Source organism: Haematobia irritans, chromosome 4, assembly GCF_050003625.1.
Source record: "Haematobia irritans isolate KBUSLIRL chromosome 4, ASM5000362v1, whole genome shotgun sequence".
NCBI classification, from domain to species: domain Eukaryota; kingdom Metazoa; phylum Arthropoda; class Insecta; order Diptera; family Muscidae; genus Haematobia; species Haematobia irritans.
Window position 1 is genome coordinate 222,695,313 of NC_134400.1, and position 19,407 is coordinate 222,714,719.

General features: G+C 33.7%; 1 protein-coding gene across 2 annotated transcripts in view; it reads right to left on the bottom strand.

Moving 5' to 3' along the window:
• The window catches only part of CrzR (corazonin receptor), a 100,617-nt gene extending 86,642 nt beyond the window's left edge, over positions 1 to 13,975 (bottom strand). For both annotated transcript variants that reach the window (XM_075308594.1, XM_075308593.1), the window contains exon 1: positions 13,173 to 13,975. The gene's annotated coding sequence lies outside the window, so the exon portion shown is untranslated. The remainder of the gene's footprint in view (positions 1 to 13,172) is intronic.
• Between the last annotated feature and the right edge of the window lie 5,432 nt (positions 13,976 to 19,407).

Sequence of the window (19,407 nt, forward strand, 5' to 3'; positions counted from 1 at the left end):
AAAAAGTTTTTTCATAAAGATCAAAACATTTTAGGTTGTGACCATGTTCTTTTAACTAGGAGAAAAACATTTTTAATGAATACCATAACATTTTAAATCGTGACCATTGTCTTTTCATTCAAACAAAATTCTTTTTATCAATATAATAACATTTTAGATGAGGACAATTACATTTTTCTTAGAACCATGTTCACTGAGCCAACATGGTTGCAGGTTAAAATGTTACATGGTCGCCGCAAAAATAGCTCCTATCATATTATTTTGCTCTTCGAATATGATTGTGACAATCATGTTTCTTCTCTGCGTGTGGAAAGGGTCCTTGGTTCAATACCAGCTTCGACCAAACAGCAAAAAGTGTTTCAGTGGTGGATTATCTCTACTGGTGTCATTTCTGAGTATTTCAAAGCTTCTCTTAGTGGTTTCACTGCCGTTTGGACTCGGCTTGCCATTGAGGTAAACATAGAATAGGGCTGCTGTCATTGATAAAGGTGGGTATTAAGTTTGAGTTTAGCCGCTAAAATCGTAATTTTTTCGCGATTATTTTTCTTTAATAATTCATTTTAAGAAACACAAACTTTGTGAATAACAGGTAGGCTGATAAGTCCCCGGTCTGCAACATAAATGGCGTCGCTAGTATTAAATGCATATTATTTTTATATAGTACCAACCTTCAAATGGTTCGTGTCAAAATTTGACGTCTGTAAGTCAATTAGCTTGTGAGATAGAGCGTCTTTTGTGAAGCAACTTTTGTTATTGTGAAAAAAAATTGAAAAAAACGAATTTCGTGTTTTGATAGGTTAGGTTAGGTTAGGTTATGTGGCAGCCCGATGTATTAATCTCACTTAGACTATTCAGTCCATTGTGATACCACAGTGGTGAACTTCTCTCTTCGTGTTTTGATAAAATACTGTTTTCTGAAGGGGAAAAATACAGTGGTAGCAAAAAATTGGCTTGATAATGAGTTTCCGGACTCTGTCCCAGGGAAATGAACAATAATTGATTGGTATGCAAAATTCAAGCGTGGTGAAATGAGCACGGAGGACGGTGAACGCAATGGACGCCCGAAAAAGGTGGTTACCGACGAAGACATCAAAAAAATCCACAAAATGATTTTGAATGACCGTAAAATGAAGTTGATCGAGATAGGAGAGGTCTTAAGGATATCAAACCAACGTGTTGGTCATATCATTCATCAATATTTGGATATGCGGAAGCTCTGTGTGAGCGCGAGCTCACATTTGACCAAAAACAACAACGTGTTGATAATTCTGAGCGGTGTGTGCAGCTGTTAACTCGTAATACACCCGAGTTATTCCGTCGATATGTGACAATGGATGAAACATGGCTCCATCACTACACTCCTGAGTCCAATCGACAGTCGGCTGAGTGGACAGCGACCGGTGAACCGTCTCCGAAGCGTGAAAAGACTCAAAAGTCCGCTGGCAAAGTAATGGCCTCTGTTTTTTTGGGATGCGCATGGAATAATTTTTATCGATTATCTTGCGAAGGGAAAAACCATCAACAGTGACTATTATATGGCGTTATTGGAGCGTTTGAAGGTCGAAATCGCGGCAAAACGGCACCATATGAAGAAGAAAAAAGTGTTGTTCCACCAAGACAACGCACCGTGCCACAAGTCATTGAGAACGATGGCAAAAATTCATGAATTGGGCTTCGAATTGCTTCCCCACCCACCGTATTCTCCAGATCTGGCCGCCAGGGACTTTTTCTTGTTCTCAGACCTCAAAAGGATGCTCGCAGGGAAAAAATTTGGCTGCAATGAAGAGGTGATCGCCGAAACTGAGGCCTATTTTGTGGCAAAACCGAAGGAGTACTACCAAAATGGTATCAAAAAATTGGAAGGTCGTTATAATCGTTGTATCGCTCTTGAAGGGAACTATGTTGAATAATAAAAACGAATTTTGACAAAAAAATGTGTTATTCTTTGTTAGACCGGGGACTTATCAGCCAATCTGTTATTTGTTTTGGGCTATTCGCCATCAAGTTATAATAAAATTTGCAACAAATATGTATAATTTTATGCCTTTTTTGCTGATTTAGTTTTCACTTTAGCGGCTAAACTCGAACTTAGTACTCGCCTTAAGAGAGAAATTCACTTCTGTGGTAACCACTGACTAACCTCAGTGAGCCTGAAAGAGCTGCCGCTATACCTAACCTAAATTGGCACAACGGTAATACTAATATCCAGAGACTATCCGAATGGCAAGGAATGTGACTATTTAACAGTATCTCTCGTTAAGCTGCGTATCATCCTATAAGAGAAGGATATCGATGCTGGTTACAAAGAAAATAAGGTCCCATCGCAAAGTAATGAATTCATGTGATAACTAGCCGCCATATGATAGAAATTTAGATTGAAGTGCAACAACTACTCAAATTGTATGCTTAACATAAGCTCTGATACCAGAAATGAAAAGAAATGTTTACATTGAACGTACGTTTTATTTGTACTTGTTGCTTTGAATGAAACAAAGTCATCACTAGGACAATTCGATATGAAATAAATTATTCAACAACTTCGGTTTCGGTTAATCGGAATCTTGATGCCGAAGGCCGATTCGAGGCCGATTATCGATTTTGGTCCGAAGGCCGAAGCCGATCCTTCGGTCGAGCTCTAATAGGCATGATGTAATTCGCCAGAAAATAAAAAAATGTTCCCTGGCCTAAATTGTTGTCAGTTACTCCAAGACATATTACTTGAGTTACTCTTAGCAATGCTTAATATCTATAGTTTTCAATATTTATATTGGAGAACTCCACTCTCAAGGGGAGTGGAGTTCTCCAATATATAATAAGCGTATTGAACTTTCCAGACATTGAACAATCAACATTGGAAAAACCGTGAAATACGGTAAATTCAATGTCAAAATTGGAAATGCTTAAATGTTGGAATTAAAAGGGCGTCACCATTGCTCAATGAATTAAAGTGATTTCTAAACCCGCTGCCTGAAATAAATTTTATTTCTTATTGTCAGAATTGTGTTTCCTTTTCTTTTTTACTGCCTCATAATAAATTCTAATGTATGCGAATTTGTGCAAAAGAATAAAACGAAAAACTGAATAATTTTAAATTTTTTGTTGTGATTATTCTAAACTGTGGAAAAAGACAACTGAAACGCCTAACCCAAGGGAATGGCAGAGTAGATGGTACTGTTAGTCAAAAAGGCCAAATAAGGTAAACTAACTTCTCTGAGATGTTGAGTTCTATATTTTTGTGTTATTCAAGTGTTATTTAGAATAATAAAAAAAAGAATATCTTTTTGTTGCATAATATTAGAAATAACACACCCTCGTTAACCAAAATTCCTTACACACGTCAATGAAGTCATTTTGTCCTTAGAGTTTGGAGATTCCATTTCAAAATAGGTATTTTGACATAAAAGAAAATTCTTTTTAACTAATGTTAATTTGCCCGAAAATATTCCATGGTTATTTGTAACTTAACTATATAAGCTAAAGCGTATTCAAAAGTAGGAGATAACTTTATTTGTGCATTCCAGCATGAATTTTCCAATTTTAGCTGTGGTTAAAGGGCTCAAACGATTCCGTAATACGATTCTCACCTTTTTTGGCTCGGAATCATTAGTGTAAGGACAAAATCTTTAGAACCAGGAAAGTGTTTTTTTTTTCAGTGTGGGCTAACACCATTCAGATGCATTATTTCTATCCGAAATCATAGACAAAAAATGTCCTTTAAAGAAACTGACTAATTGCATTTTATTGGGGTTTGGGTGTTTGTCATATTTTTATACCCTTCACCACTACTGTGGTACAGGGTATAATAAGTTTGTGCATTTGTATGTAACGCCAAGAAGGAAAAGTCTGAGACCCATCGTTTAGTATACCGATCGTCTTAGAATAAAATTCTGAGTCGATTTAGCGATGTCCGTCTGTCTGTCCGTCCGACTGTCTGTATATGTAATTTTGTGTGCAAAGTACAGTTCGCAGATTAAGCCCGATCGTTCTGCAATTTGGCACAGAGTTTTACATTGGCTCAAAGACAATCGCTATTGATTTTGAAAAAAAAATCGGTACAGATTTAGATATAGCTGCCATATAAAGGGTGATTTGTTAAGAGCTTGATAACTTTTTTTTAAAAAAAAACGCATAAAATTTGCAAAATCTCATCGGTTCTTTATTTGAAACGTTAGATTGGTCCATGACATTTACTTTTTGAAGATAATTTCATTTAAATGTTGACCGCGGCTGCGTCTTAGGTGGTCCATTCGGAAAGTCCAATTTTGGGCCAATTTTATCGAGAATTTCGGCCGGAATAGCCCGAATTTCTTCGGAAATGTTGTCTTCCAAAGCTGGAATAGTTGCTGGCTTATTTCTGTAGACTTTAGACTTGACGTAGCCCCACAAAAAATAGTCTAAAGGCGTCAAATCGCATGATCTTGGTGGCCAACTTACCGGTCCATTTCTTGAGATGAATTGTTCTCCGAAGTTTTCCCTCAAAATGGCCATAGAATCGCGAGCTGTGTGGCATGTAGCGCCATCTTGTTGAAACCACATGTCAACCAAGTTCAGTTCTTCCATTTTTGGCAACAAAAAGTTTGTTAGCATCGAACGATAGCGATCGCCATTCACCGTAACGTTGCGTCCAACAGCATCTTTGAAAAAATACGGTCCAATGATTCCACCAGCGTACAAACCACACCAAACAGTGCATTTTTCGGGATGCATGGGCAGTTCTTGAACGGCTTCTGGTTGCTCTTCACTCCAAATGCGGCAATTTTGCTTATTTACGTAGCCATTCAACCAGAAATGAGCCTCATCGCTGAACAAAATTTGTCGATAAAAAAGCGGATTTTCTGCCAACTTTTCTAGGGCCCATTCACTGAAAATTCGACGTTGTGGCAGATCGTTCGTCTATTCATGATGAAATGTCAAAGCATAATGAGCATCTTTCTCTTTGACACCATGTCTGAAATCCCACGTGATCTGTCAAATACTAATGCATGAAAATCCTAACCTCAAAAGAATCACCCTTTATATTTATCACCGATCTGGTCATAATTGACGTATTTTCTGAAAATTTCTGGCAGTCAATCTGTGATGATTGCCCCATATCGTAGTCATATCCTACACACTGAAATGCCAAATTTTCCACAGAATGGTCGAATTTTAAATAAAGCTCCGACTTGTGGAAATATCGCCCGAATAGGCCAAATAATATATCACAACCCACAAATGACCACATATCTTGGCGAGATTTAACCAATATCCTTGTAAAATCGCCACTGCTGAGTAGCAAAAATTGTAAATATTACTCAAATTGTCCTATATCTCGAATACCTATGTATCGCCCGATAAATCATAAATGCTGCAATTGCATCAAAATTGCTCTAGCTTTATATTTCCCATATTTTCTTACTAATATTGTGTTTCATCCCATGGTGTTAGCTGATTTAATTTTTAATTCTAGCGCTTTTGTAGTAGTACAAAAAATTGTCTCCAAATCGTTTAAGATATAAATATTTGTATATGGGAATATACAACTTGATAGTAACTACCAACAAATTTGAAGGAGTTGAGATGGTAACACAAATTTTGGTCTACATTATGGTGAAGGGTATAATATAGTCGGCCCCGCCCGACTTTACTTACTTGTTTTAATAAATATATTCTGAAACCCGAAAATATAAAATTCCCAGCGACATGCATTAAAAAAAAATTGTAACACATTATTTTTGAGTGCAAGCATGTTTATAAACGAGTGTCAAGTGTTTGCGATGTATATATTAGAATATATTATGTTTGGGACATAACATTTTTTAAATACAATATGGGTGTATGGCATATATAGCATATATTAATTTATAAATTTCGTATAAACATACACATGTTTAGAAGGGGAGTGCGAGAGAGTACAAAATAAAGATGGCGAATGAGAGATATAACGAAAGGCATAAACAAAACAACGTAGGGCTAAAAGTTCAGCATGAAGGAATATGTAAAACGTGGACGTTTGTGATTGCTTATTGACTTATATATTTAAATTTAAATAAATATTTTGAGTAGCACATTTAAATAAATTATAACGTTTTGGATATTTTGCTGCAAGTAAACAAAGGTCTAAAAACTGGAAGCAACCAATTGGAGCCTTAAAAGTATATAAAACAAGTTTGAACGAATATTGATAATATATATGCTGGAAGCAGAATGTGTTACATAAGCGATTTGTTTGAGCGTGTACACGGACCAAAAAGACTGTTTTTCATATGATTGGATGTAAAAATTATATGTTTGAAATTCAAATTTCTTAACACAATATTTTTAAGCGCAAGCATGTAATGTTCATAAACTAGCATATATGTTAATATGTTAGAACATACAATTTTATAAATATAAGATGCTTAGATGCAAATATATATTAATTTAGCAATAGCCTATAAACATATATGTGTTTAGAAAGAGAGACCTAGAGAGTATGCTGCAAGTAAAAGACCAATCCTGAAAATATACACTCAAAAAAAAGTGAACTCTCTAATTCACTAAAGCCAATTTAACTTTCGTTTAGTTCATGGAATTATTATGTTTGGAGAAAGTTTCCTCTACTCTAATAATTTTTTGTGTACGTTAGTTAAAATAAATAAAACCGAGGAAAAAAATATACACAAATGAAGGATAAAGATTAACTAAATTCATGTCTTCCACAAAATAGTTCAATATTTCTTTAAATTTGTAAATTTTACTACAAATGCGTTCATTATGAACTTCGTATGTCACTAAAGACATTCTTGCAATTTTGAACTCCAATTTTTTCCTTCAAACTACAAAATTTTCTTTAACAAGTGAAAAAACTTAATTATGTCAAATAAATTTTCTTGAATTTGTCGAAAAATATTAACTTATTTTTATGACATCGGCGTAATGCCAGCGTTTGTTATACTGTTTAGTTAAAATTTTCTAAAAATATTCAAAATTTTCTAAAATTAACCGAAATTTTTCTTCCTGGTGGGTTCACTGTTTTTTCAGTGTATATGCTTGAAGCAAAATGTGTTTTGGGGTATATGTTACATAAGCGTGTTTTTTTTTTTTTTTTTTTTTTTTTGAGGGTGTAGGCAAACCCAAGTTTCATGTAAATTTTTATTATATGAAACAAAAAAAAAAACAAATATTATATAAAAAATTATAATATTTATTCTAATGCTTTCTACATTCCAATAAGACTAACTTTACATTGGCGTGAAGCTATTTTGTTGTTATTTTGTTAATTAAATAATTGTTCATCTGTAATACAATATCTTCACATACTTAATCATCATATCGATCAAATAATTGTGAGATTTCTTCCACACTCAATAAATTCAACATGCCCTGCATGATGTACTTGCTATACGTACGAAGTTATTTTTTTATATTATTTTAGAAATACAACACGGTTTAATAAAGCAAACTAAATGAGATAGTTTGTTGTTTTTTACACTTTTCGTAGACTAACTAGAAAATGATGATTAGAATCAAGTTTATAGGAGAGTTAATAGAGGTTATATAATCAGACTGATGTAATTCAATTTATTTTAATTGAAAGTAAATAAAGTAAAAAGCGATCAAAAAACTTCTGTAGAAAAATCTGGAAAATGTTTAATATGTGTGTGATAGATGTTTTCAAAGCTTATTTTTACACTTTACCAAATCCACCTAGCACTCCCCTGTCCAGAGAAAATGGCCAATTACTCATTTATGTTGAAATTGTAATTAAAAAAATAGCATATATTTATTTATAGTGTTTTGTTGCTTTGAATCCTGACTAAGTAAAAAACATAACTGAAGTTAAATTTGCCTTTATTTGGATTTGTTATTCGACAAAACCCCATACTCAAAAAAAAGGGAACTCACTATTTCACTAAAGCCAATTTAACTAAATCTTAGTTCATGAAATTATTATATTTGGAGAAAGTTTCATTTACTATAATATTTTTTGCGAACGTTAGTTAAATGAACTAAAGACGGGGAAAAAATATACATAAATTAAACATAGAGATTTACTAAATTCGTATTTCTCATAACTACAAAAGCGTCCATCATGAACTTCGTATGTCACTAAAGACATTCTTGCAATTTTGAACTCCATTTTTTCCTTTAAACTAAAAAGTGAAAAAAATTATTTATGTCTAACCAATTTTCTTGAATTTGTCGAAAAATATTTACTTATTTTTGTGATATCGATGTGATGCCAGCGCTTGCAATACTGTTTAGTTAAAAATTTCTAAAACTATTAAACATTTTCTAAAATTAATCAAAAGATTTCTTCCTGGTGGGTTCACTGTTTTTTCAGTGCATGACCCAAGATAAGTTTGTTTGTAGAAATAGAAATTGGTCAATTACAGAAACCTTATGTGGACTTATGTTGTTTTGTCAAAAATATTATACAAGTAAAGGGTGATTTGTTAAGAGCTTGATAACTTTAAAAAAAAAAAAACGCATAAAATTTGCAAAATCTCATCGGTTCTTTATTTGAAACGTTAGATTGGTCCATGACATTTACTTTTTGAAGATAATTTCATTTAAATGTTGACCGCGGCTGCGTCTTAGGTGGTCCATTCGGAAAGTCCAATTTTGGGCAACTTTTTCGAGCATTTCGGCCGGAATAGCCCGAATTTCTTCGGAAATGTTGTCTTTCAAAGCTGGAATAGTTGCTGGCTTATTTCTGTAGACTTTAGACTTGACGTAGCCCCACAAAAAATAGTCTAAAGGCGTCAAATCGCATGATCTTGGTGGCCAACTTACCGGTCCATTTCTTGAGATGAATTGTTCTCCGAAGTTTTCCCTCAAAATGGCCATAGAATCGCGAGCTGTGTGGCATGTAGCGCCATCTTGTTGAAACCACATGTCAACCAAGTTCAGTTCTTCCATTTTTGGCAACAAAAAGTTTGTTAGCATCGAACGATAGCGATCGCCATTCACCGTAACGTTGCGTCCAACAGCATCTTTGAAAAAATACGGTCCAATGATTCCACCAGCGTACAAACCACACCAAACAGTGCATTTTTCGGGATGCATGGGCAGTTCTTGAACGGCTTCTGGTTGCTCTTCACTCCAAATGCGGCAATTTTGCTTATTTACGTAGCCATTCAACCAGAAATGAGCCTCATCGCTGAACAAAATTTGTCGATAAACACATTTCGAACCGAACACTGATTTTGGTAATAAAATTCAATGATTTGCAAGCGTTGCTCGTTAGTAAGTCTATTCATGATGAAATGTCAAAGCATACTGAGCATCTTTCTCTTTGACACCATGTCTGAAATCCCACGTGATCTGTCAAATACTAATGCATGAAAATCCTAACCTCAAAAGAATCACCCTTTATTTTGAATGTATTTGACAACATATGATGAGATATGTTGTTTTGTCAAAATTAAATATAAAAATTCGCCAGTTATGCTGTTGTCCACGATTCTAAATCTCCCGGTCTAGGGCAGATAAAGGGTGATTCTTTTGAGGTTAGGATTTTCATGCATTAGTATTTGACAGATCACGTGGGATTTCAGACATGGTGTCAAAGAGAAAGATGCTCAGTATGCTTTGACATTTCATCATGAATAGACTTACGATCTGCCACAACGTCGAATTTTCAGTGAATGGGCCCTAGAAAAGTTGGCAGAAAATCCGCTTTTTTATCGACAAATTTTGTTCAGCGATGAGGCTCATTTCTGGTTGAATGGCTACGTAAATAAGCAAAATTGCCGCATTTGGAGTGAAGAGCAACCAGAAGCCGTTCAAGAACTGCCCATGCATCCCGAAAATGCACTGTTTGGTGTGGTTTGTACGCTGGTGGAATCATTGGACCGTATTTTTTCAAAGATGCTGTTGGACGCAACGTTACGGTGAATGGCGATCGCTATCGTTCGATGCTAACAAACTTTTTGTTGCCAAAAATGGAAGAACTGAACTTGGTTGACATGTGGTTTCAACAAGATGGCGCTACATGCCACACAGCTCGCGATTCTATGGCCATTTTGAGGGAAAACTTCGGAGAACAATTCATCTCAAGAAATGGACCGGTAAGTTGGCCACCAAGATCATGCGATTTGACGCCTTTAGACTATTTTTTGTGGGGCTACGTCAAGTCTAAAGTCTACAGAAATAAGCCAGCAACTATTCCAGCTTTGGAAGACAACATTTCCGAAGAAATTCGGGCTATTCCGGCCGAAATGCTCGAAAAAGTTGCCCAAAATTGGACTTTCCGAATGGACCACCTAAGACGCAGCCGCGGTCAACATTTAAATGAAATTATCTTCAAAAAGTAAATGTCATGGACCAATCTAACGTTTCAAATAAAGAACCGATGAGATTTTGCAAATTTTATGCGTTTTTTTTTTTAAAAGTTATCAAGCTCTTAACAAATCACCCTTTATAAAAAAATTTTAAAGACAGAAAGATGCGCCTTCAAAAACTGTACACAACATAAAATTTTTGAGAAATTGTCATATCTCGACATATGGTCTTGTGTCATAATTCTAACATACAGATATAATTCCATATAAATGCGAGATCTAACATGCTACCCCCTTTTATAGCCGAGTCTGAGCATTGCGGTGAAACCATTTAGAGGAGCATTCGGGCACTTACAAACGTCACCTGCATTACTGAGAGGCACGCAGCAAAAAAGTGCCTTTGAAACTAAAGGAAAAAATTTTCATCGATTTGGTTTAGCCATTTTATTTCCATTAAGGTAAATTTTTGTGTGAAATAATAAAATTGACTTGTTTCACTAAAAAATCCTAAACTGAAAGCAGTTAGGAATAGTTCATTAACCCCCATTTTCATAAAGCTCCGTTAGTGTTCCGTTAACTAACCAACTTTTAAACCGTACTATAGACGAAGCTGTCATCTTGCCTTTATATTCCATAGGCCAGTTATGAACTTAACTGACGAAAATTTTTCAGTTAAAGTTAACCGGAGAGACGATATTTTGTAATTTACTTTCTGTTAACTGGCAGTTAAAGCCTAACGGAGCTACATGAAAATGGCCGCAACTAGAATAAGGCATGGAATTTTACTAATACTGTTTTCTTTGCTGGGTATAAGAATTTACTACTGAACAAGAAAATCTTATTCACTGATAGCAAAGCATTCGTAAAACTAAACAAAACCCGAACTAAAACCGAGTTTCCTCAAATTTAGTAAAATGTCTTAAAAAATGATAATTCTGACATCATTTTTTATAGAAAGCTTATCATACGAATAACACTTGGCATAGAAAATATTTTAGTTCATTCGTACTAAGAAGTATGCAATCCTTTCAAAACTTGAGGAAACACACTAGAAGGTAGAAGATAGGAAATTTTCCTATATTTCTTTTATCTACCTGTAATAGATGTAATCGATATGTTTGCGCGTGGTATACGGAGAGATTGTTAAAAAATAATATAGTAAAATAATATAATAAATAACAAATATAATATATAAAATATTTGTTATTTTAAATTAGTGAGAACATTTTTGTTTTTTTTTTTTTTGAAAATTATTAAACATTGTGTATAAAGAAAGAAAACACCAGAAGAATAACAACCCTTCATTCGTCTTCATTTTGGAATCGTCAATAATCAGGTAAAATTCAGTGACGCTAACCTTTTGTGATAAAATTGGTTTATGATGTTTTTACATTTGTAGATATTGAAATTGTAAAAGGAGCACAAACTCGTTAGGCAGCAACTTATTAAAAATGAAAAGTACAAAAAGGAGAGAAAAAATTCGTTTTACAGTTGATAACATTACATAGAAATTGGAAATACCCTGCAAAAAAAGTGTCGCCAAAAAAGTAATGAAAATGTTCTTTTTGGATCCGGAAGTGGTGCAAAATTGAAGCAGAAGCGATGAATTTAACAAGGGCTTGTCATAGGACGGAAGTCCTCCATTTCAACAGCCAATGCATTGAATTTGCACCACTTTTTTATGTGTGATCCGAGTTCAATGTTTTGGATGTAAATTAAAATTTTTTTTATTATTTGTCAAATAAATAATTTTTATAACGTTTTATAATTTTTAATGGATTCTAACGCTTGTTGGAAACGTTTGACCTCAAATATTTTTAAAAATTCAAAATTTTTTCAGATTGGATTTAGCATTTTTTCGACAACATTTAAATGATTTGTACCATTTTATGAATTCTTACTCTGTTTTTAACCTATTTGAAACAAAAAAAAATTAAAATTACCCATTAAAAATATGAAAAAACCAAGTTATAAAAAATTGAATTTAAAGAACTTCCTGGATAGTTAAAATAAAGAACATCATAGGGAGTGCATCTTCTAGAAATGCTTTTAAAGTGCCTATGGAAGAACTTCCAAATTTTTTTGCTGGGTAGTGGAATAATAAACTAATATTTCAAGGTCAGTCGATGCTGTTGAATATTGATAAATATATTCAATATATAAATAAACCGTGTATTTTATTGAAGAAAAATTGCCTATATAAATAAATAAAATTGTATGCAGTTCTAATTTTGAAGTAAAAGGTCTACCACAAATATGTAAGATTTGTCCAAATGAATGAAAAAAGATCAATAAAATCATTCCATATATGAATTCAATTCAGTTAAATTTTTTCATTCTGTAGTATAGTGGTACATAAATATAGGAAAATGTTAACTAATATACGGAATGCATTCTACGTAATTTCTACGAAAATCACATCATTCAAACAAATAAAAATGTCTTTGGCGCTATACGAAGTTCAACTTTCTTCACAATGAGTTCATTTTAACTTAAAGAAGGGGTCAGTTTTTTCTGGGTGGGGGATAATCAACAACTGATCTTTTTGATGTTTGATCAAAACTGGGATTGAACCCATGACCCTTTGTATGCCAAACGGGCAAGCTCACCATTGCCCCACTCTGGCCTCTCAGTCCATATTTGAATTTATTTATTATTTATCTTTATTATCTTTAATTCAAAGATTATTTCTTTAAATCAAAAAAGTTTTTCTTTACTTTATGGAAAAATTGACCTACTTCATAGACATGCGGAAAACAATGTTTAAAGCACAGATTATGAACTTTCGTTTAATTAAACTTCCTTTATTTTAAATAAAGTTCCTCTTTAATATAGTGTAAATTGTGTAGCCTAAACTTTAGGTTGTATAAATTTCACATTAGGTCAAATTTTTTTCAATGCAACCATCAAGGTTGTTTTTCTTACCATTTTGAAATATTTCGTATATTAATTGTGTGTTAATCCAATAATATCTCTATTGCTTTATCCGGATATAGTAATTGTTTAAGAATTAAGAATATTTGGATTTCCATTATTCACTTAAAGGATTAGTTTAGGTGAGGCACCCTTGTGTTTCTTTTTTTTGCAATTTTTTATTTACACTTTAGGCCTTTCAAAAATTCACGTAATCTTGGATGCCAAGGATTTGGAAAATTCGTATATATATATTTTTTTTTAAACACTTCATATAAGTATCATAAATATAATTCCACAAAAAATTTATTTTCTTAAAAATGGTATACACGATGCATTTAATGTAATAATCTTTATGGTATCATATCACTTGAATTTGTGGGTGTTACATTTTAACTTTATTTTCTTTTTATATTAATTAAATTTTTTGTATTCTTGATATTCATTCATAGCATTTGAAGTTACAGGTAGATTTCTACGTAACAATTTGCGCAACAATGCTGGAATTTATATTCCCTTGGGAAGATTTCACTTCTTACATTACGCACCACAATTCGAATTTTCACATTTATGAGGAGAGAAATATCATATCCCAATGGTGTTATTTTTTTCTTTTGGCTTGTTTTCCAAACTTTATATGTTTGTTTTTTTTTGCCGCTTCCTTTCCTCACTTTCGTTTTCACTTAATTCCCATATGAACGTTTTTTTTATATTAATTCTTTGGGGATAATTTGAAGCACTCTTTTGTACGGTGGAATATAAATTTGCGTTATCCCATGAGACACACGTCTTAACGGCTGCTTAGAGTTTTACAAACTGAATGTGGTGGCGCCTAAATGGGAACTACCGTTAAAATGAAAATATGTGCGGCTTGAAGTCGAAAACAAATCTATTGTTTTGTTATCATCGAACATGTTTGATGTGAACATTTGGTAAGAATGTTGCCACAAACATTTATAAATGTTGCCAGAATTTTCATTTATCCCACAATAGGGGATTGTCATTAGATTCAATATACATAGAAGCCCATCAATTTCATGGTTGACTTTAAAATGTCGATAAACCAATAGTTTTTTGCCTTAATAATTTATTGGTTAACCTTTTTGCGACTAAAAATGTTTTGTATAGTATATAGAGGATGCTGATGAGGAATGTGGTAATTCCGAAACAGCTGTACATCCAACCATCTTGCAGTCTATAGGGCTTTGCCCAAATAAATTTGACAAGCATACTTTTCCTCTGTTGGTTAAGCTACACTTGTAGTTTAGTCAATGCATGGCTTTAAGCTGATTTTTTCCATATGATAACAAATCTTTTCGAGTTGAAAAACTGACGGAAAGTGCATAGTACATAATTATAGTGCTGAATCCGTCAATATGTTGAGATTAGTTAGTTTTATATTTTGTAGTTTTAGTTAAGTTGGTTAGTTTTATAGTACTGCAATGTGGATTTAGAAATATGTAATTTATCTATTAAAATTTATAACGCAAATACGCATCGTTTGTTTGTTCCGAAAATATACAAAGGACGAAAGGTGTAGAAGAAAAATAAAATATTAAATTTTCTAATAGCAAGCACATGGACGAAAAAGACTCTTTTTCATATGTTTGGGTGTAAAAATTATATGTTTGGAACTCATCTGTTTAGCACATTATTTTTAAATGCAAGCTTACATTTTTCATAAACTAGCATTATATTTTTGCAACATATATGTTACTATGTTAAAACATATTATCTTTGGGACATAACATTTTTTAAATATAATATGAGTGGATGCAAACATATATTAATTTCGCAATTGCCTATAAACATATATGTGTTTAGAAAGAGACCGAGAGAGTATGCTGCAAGTAAAACATGGAAGTAACCAATTGGAACCTTAAAAATAAGAAAGAAAATTTCATTAAAAGTTTCTTCTACCAGTGTATGCCGCAACTACCACTCAAATACATAGACAGCCACGGTTAGTAGAATTCTACAAAAACTGTTACATTTTTTACTGCTTGGTAGATTGGTAGAATTATTGAAAACATTCCTTTCCAACGAAATTTCTATAGAAATAAAATTGTGAAAAAAATTTTCTATAGAAATAAAATTTTGACAAAATTTTCTATAGAAAAAAACTTTTGTCAATATTTTATTAACAAATAAAATTTTGACAAAATTTTCTATAAAAATAAAATGTTGACAAAAAAACATAAAATCTTGACAAAAAAAAAAAATAAAATAAAATTTTGAGAAAATTTTCTATAGTAGATTTATGCTAGAATTTTCTTCAAATTTTGGTAGATAATTTGTAGCACTAGTGGCAACTGTGAGGCGAACACAAAAACCAAACAATTTTTAATTTATTCGTTTCCTCACGACAATACTTGGAACTGGGCATGCTTCGTTTTTCAGTGTACATAACAGGTTGGCTGATAAATCCCCGGTCTGACACATAGATGGCGTCGCTAGTATTAAATGCATATGCATGCAAAAAAAAATGGAAAAAAGGAAAGGAAAGGAAAATACTGTTTTCTGAAGGGAAAAAATACGGTGGAAGCAAAAACTTGATAATGAGTTTCCGGACTATGCCCCAGGGAAATCAACAATAATTGATTGGTATGCAAAATTCAAGCGTATTGAAATGAGCACGGAGAACGGTGAAAGAGGTGGTTACCGACGAAAACATCAAATGACTGTAAAATGAAGTTGATCGAGATAGCAGATGCCTTAAAGATATCAAAGGAGTGTTGGTCATATCATTCATCAATATTTGGATATGTGGAAGCTTTGTGCAAAATGGGTGCCGTGCGAGCTCACATTTGATCAAAAACAACAACGTGTTGATGATTCTGAGCGGTGTTTGCAGCTGTTAAAGCGTAATACACCCGAGTTTTTCCGTCGATGTGTGACAATGGATGAAACATGGCTCCATCACTACACTCCTGAGTCCAATCGACAGTCGGCTGAGTGGACAGCGACCGGTGAACCGTCTCCGAAGCGTGGAAAGACTCAAAAGTCCGCTGGCAAAGTAATGGTCTCTGTTTTTTGGGATGCGCATGGAATAATTTTTATCGATTATCTTGAGAAGGGAAAAACCATCAACAGTGACTATTATATGGCGTTATTGGAGCGTTTGAAGGTCGAAATCGCGGCAAAACGGCCCCATATGGAGAAGAAAAAAGTGTTGTTCCACCCAGACTATGCACCGTGCCACAAGTCATTGAGAACGATGGCAAAAATTCATGAATTGGGTTTCGAATTGCTTCCCCACCCACCGTATTCTCCAGATCTGGCCCCAGCGACTTTTTCTTGTTCTCAGACCTCAAAAGGATGCTCGCAGGGAAAAAAATTGGCTGCAATGAAGAGGTGATCGCCGAAACTGTGGCCTATTTTGAGGCAAAACCGAAGGAGTAGTACTACCAAAATGGTATCAAAAAATTGGAAGATCGTTATAATCGTTGTATCGCTCTTGAAGGGAATTATGTTGAATAATAAAACCGAATTTTTGACAAAAAATGTATTTTTCTTTGTTAGACCGGGGACTTATCAGCCAACCTGTTATTGTCCGATCTTCTCGGATGTAAGGTAAATTGGATAAAATTTGTGCTTTCCAGCTGCGTCTTCTTGGTTATCATACTTGTAAAAACTTATTCTAAGTATCTGAATTTGCTTTAAAAGTTTGATATTGGCCAAAATCGATATTTTATGTGATCACAATTGACTAGTCACACTTTAACTAAACATTTTAATTTGCATTTTTTAGGAAACATGATTTAGTTAATTTCAGGCTGAAAATTCATTAAAAATTAAAAGTTTCGTAAAATTTGTTAAATACATTTGCTGGAATACGCGTAGCCGAATATGATTTCCTCGAAGAGGGAAATGGACACAATTCACGCGGATCTACGATGAAAAAACCAAGTGTTAACAGCCCATAATTCCGGCCTGTGTTTACGGTTGTGTTAATGTCACTGATTTGATCACAATCATAAAGCCCATTAAAAATAGGTTTTGCGAGGTTGTTCATGCAAAGAAAAAGCACTGCATTGACAGCACTAAACTTTTATAATCGAACCCAACATGTTGCACACCGTATGATGTGCGCAACAAGAATATCGAACATGTATGATTATGTTTTTTCTATGAATGAATTGCTATAATTGTTTAAGGGTGGTGGAGCATTGGATGTGAGTCCATAAAACCTTTTCATTCAGTCGCAAACATTCTCTGACTGTCAACACTTGAACCTGTTGTAGTATCGCATGGATACTTGTTGTAAACTAGAAGGACGTACAAAGTGATAGAAATTACTCGTATATCGAACTGAGTATGAAAATGTCTATTGTGACATTTAGACCTGAAGTGACACCAAATTATTGAATAACGTTCTGTTACTTCCATCGGAACCATATAAACAGCACTCTATATGTATCTGTCACCAGATTTCCTTACTAAAAAATGTGTTCTTAATTTCAAGAAAAAAATTGAAAACAAGGATGCAGAATCCTCAAAATAAGTCTTAGCATATATTTCCAAATTTTCAATATTTCAGTTTAATTTTTATACCCTCCACCATAGGATGGGGGTATATTAACTTTGTCATTCCGTTTGTAACACATCGAAATATTGCTCTAAGACCCCATAAAGTATATATATTCTGGGTCGTGGTGAAATTCTGAGTCGATCTGAGCATGTCCGTCCGTCCGTCCGTCTGTTGAAATCACGCTAACTTCCGAACGAAACAAGCTATCGACTTGAAACTTGGCACAAGTAGTTGTTATTGATGTAGGCCACTTTTACGTATAGCCCCCATATAAACGGACCCCCAAATTTGGCTTGCGATTGCTCTAAGAGATGCAAATTTCATCCGATCCGGCTGAAATTTGGTACATGGTGTTAGTATATGGTCTCTAACAACCATGCAAAAATTGGTCCATATCGGTCCACTTTTACGTATAGCCCCCATATAAACGGACCCCCAAATTTGGCTTGCGATTGCTCTAAGAGAAGCAAATTTCATCCGATCCGGCTGAAATTTGGTACATGGTGTTAGTATATGGTCTCTAACAACCATGCAAAAATTGGTTCATATCGGTCCATAATTATATATAGCCCCCATATAAGCCGATCCCCAGATTTGACCTCCGGAGCCTCTTAGAGGAGCAAAATTCATCCGATCAGGTTGAAATTGGGTACGTGGTGTTAGTATATGGTCTCTAACAACCATGCAAGAATTGGTCCATATCGGTCCATAATTATATATAGCCCCCATATAAATCGATCGCCAGATTTGTCCTCCGGAGCCTCTTGGAGGAGCAAAATTCATCCGATCCGGTTGAAATTTGCAACGTGGTGTTAGTATAAGGCCGCTATAACCATGCAAAAATTGGTCCATATCGGTCTATAATTATATATAGGCGATCCCCAATCACACAAGAATTGGTCTTTATCGGTTCATAATCATGGTTGCCATTCGAGCCAAAAATAATCTACAAAAATTTTATTTTTATAGAAAATATTGTCAAAATGATATTTCTATAGAAAATTTTGTCAAAATTTTATTTCTATAGAAAATTTTGTAAAAATTTTATTTCTATAGAACAGTTTGTCAAAATTTTATTTCTATAGAAAATTGTATCCAAATTTTATTTCTATAGAAATTTTTTTTCCAAATTTTACTTCTATAGAAAATGTTGTCAAAATTGTATTTCTATAGAAACTTTAAACTTAATTATATACGTATTTAATCGGCCTTTTTTAGGTTAATATATACCACGTATGGACTATGTGGTATATAGTACGGTGTTAGGAAGTTTTAAGATACCTTGCCATCGGCAAGTGTTACCGCAACCCAAGTAATTCGATTGTGGATGAAAGTCTTCAGTAGAAGTTTCTACGCAATCCATGGTGGAGGGTACTTGTTTTAATATAAAAAAAATGTTGTCTTTACATTAGGAAACAACTTTTCTTACTTGAATGACATACGATTTTACCAGAGCGACGCAAATTTCAAATATCCTAAACAAAACAAAATAAAATTAAAATTTCTTTTTTTGTTTATTAAAATTTATTTATAAAAATTGTCTGCGCACTGTATCTTTTAAGATAAAACCAGACATAAAATTTTTACGTCTTTAAATTATGACCTAATTCTTAAATCAAGTTTGTTGCATTTTAAACGTCATAACGCAGTTTTAAGAAATATGTGTTTCCAGGAAATCTATAGTACCAAAATTGAAACAAAATTTTAATGAAATTT